Source organism: Hesperophylax consimilis, chromosome 13, assembly GCF_061612785.1.
Source record: "Hesperophylax consimilis isolate HC1 chromosome 13, BYU_Hcon_1.0, whole genome shotgun sequence".
Lineage (NCBI taxonomy): Eukaryota > Metazoa > Arthropoda > Insecta > Trichoptera > Limnephilidae > Hesperophylax > Hesperophylax consimilis.
The window spans coordinates 19,545,206-19,547,500 of record NC_142848.1 but is presented as its reverse complement, the minus strand read 5'-3'; positions in this window follow the sequence as shown (position 1 = coordinate 19,547,500).

Below are 2,295 nucleotides of genomic sequence, written 5' to 3'. Positions count from 1 at the left end.
TTTCCGTCTTGCTCCCTTCGCACTGAACATATTTTATACTTCTAACTCAAAATTTACCAAACTGCAAGATCATTCCCGCCGAACCATGTCAGGCTACTGCTGATTTTATACATTTTTGGAAATTAGGATAAGCAAATGAGTTTCCTGAGCTCTACAATAATTCTGCAATGCAAAATTGGAATGCCATTTTGGTTTGACATTCATTTGTACAGTCATTTTTAATAATGGCACTAATGGCAGACTAGCTCATCAGCTATAAATGTGACGATTATGAAATTGGTCATCAAAATGGGTCAAATACAAAAAAATCACATTTTAACTAACATTCGAAATTTATTCTTTATTGAAATAATTACAATTTTCTAATATCCAAATTAAATCTAAACCAATATCTAAACAATATCAGTCAAATTCTTTGTAGCCAATCAGGACGCTAGAAAGATGTCACATGGGTGAAGCAAAGTACCATATTCCATAGAAATTTGCAAATGGCTGCTGTTGCGATTTCCCATTGTCGAGTCGATTCTTTAAGTTGATGTCGCATTCCGATTGTAAATGATCCCCTATGTCAATGTTATGTAAAAGATTCATTTAAGATGTTATTATTGATTGATGTCTACCACTCTTTTTACGATTTATTTATTCTTAAAACCTTTGGATCGTCCTGTGTACTTTTTTATACAGGGCGTAGGTTTCAGGAGGTGATTCTACATGGTGATAGAAGTCAAAAAGATAAATAACTTTTTCAAAATTCCATTGTTTTTATCCCAAACAAAAATGTTTTTCCATACAAAATTTTTAACATGAAAACTACCTCTATTATTTAGTTATTTATCTTTTTTACTTCTACCATCATGCAGAATCTAGGCACTTTACCCCCAGACACTTGTATATTATATAGTGTAGACGGTCATTGTGTGTTTAATAAAGATTATAAGTACATAATAAGTAGTAATAACAATAAAATCAGCGACCGCGGAAGTGGGGGGCAGAGGGGGCCAAATACCCCCCTAAAATCAAATGGGGGGGGGGCTGCGCCCCCTCCAATTTTACTACCTGGGTAAAGAAGGATTATCTGTGCTGGTAAAGATTATCTGTATCCTTCACAGTGCTTTTTTTCATAAATGAAAAAGCGTTTGTTGTATACAAGAAAAATTGTCAAGAGATAATATTGTTACATACCTGTTATTTGTTTGACCTAGTCATCTCCGTTTTGTCTTATTTATAACTAGTTGATTGGCTGGAGAGGAGACTGAAGGAAGAGGGTGAGTAAACAAGTTTGCCCCCCCCCCCCCGTCATAGAGTACTTCCGCGGTCCCTGAATAAAATAATAACCATGATATAAAAAACAATAATTAATAATTACAATAACCAATAATTATAAAAATATCAGCACTTATCATACATTGAAAGAGAGAGACCGTATGTGATAAAGCAAGTACATAGTTGTACACAATGATTAGATATTAGCTGTACCCAGCGGCGTAGCTACCTAGGGGCTACGCGGGGCAGTGCCCCGGGGCCCTCAAGCTCAGGGGGCCCTCGAATCCTTACCAGAAATCTCGATCGAACTGAACTTTTGGAAATTTCTCCCATTTTCAAAATAAATTTGACAGGTTGCAACTTGCAACCCCACTTTAATCATGACAACTCAGTTGAGAGAAATTCAAAAGTTATGCCTAGGGAATTCCCATAAATTCTTTCTGTAGGTTGGCAGTGTTGTAATTTTAAAAAGAAGAAACCCAGTGGTGCATTTAAACGCAAACAACGCCAAGAAAGAGAAGATAGTAAACAAAAATGCCTAAAATTGACAAGTTTTTTAGTCAGCCTTCTGCAAGTACATCTGGACAAAATATTTCTATTGATAGTGACTCAAATAATGTGGTAACTGCAGTGTTGGTTGAGAAGCCTACTGAAGAAGATTCGACAATTATTGCAGTTGGAGATACCTCCGCCGCCGATCATGTGAACGTGGATGATGTTTGCATGACACACATAAGAGCGGAGGGTTTGGAGGAACCACAGACCTCTACATTTTTCGAAAATGTGTACGACAAATCTTCTTATGACTTGGGAAACTTCACGAACAAAATATTAAGTGATAACAAAAAACGTCAAATTCTTAATATGGGGCCTTTACAGCCTTCAGCACCTTTTCCAACAGACATCAACCAGAAAAATAGGTGTTTTTCAAAATCGTACTACTTTTCGTGTTCTAAATATGGGCCAGTTAATCGTTTTTGGTTGTGTTATTCCAAAATACTAGACGCTGCCTATTGTCAACTCTGCTGGTTA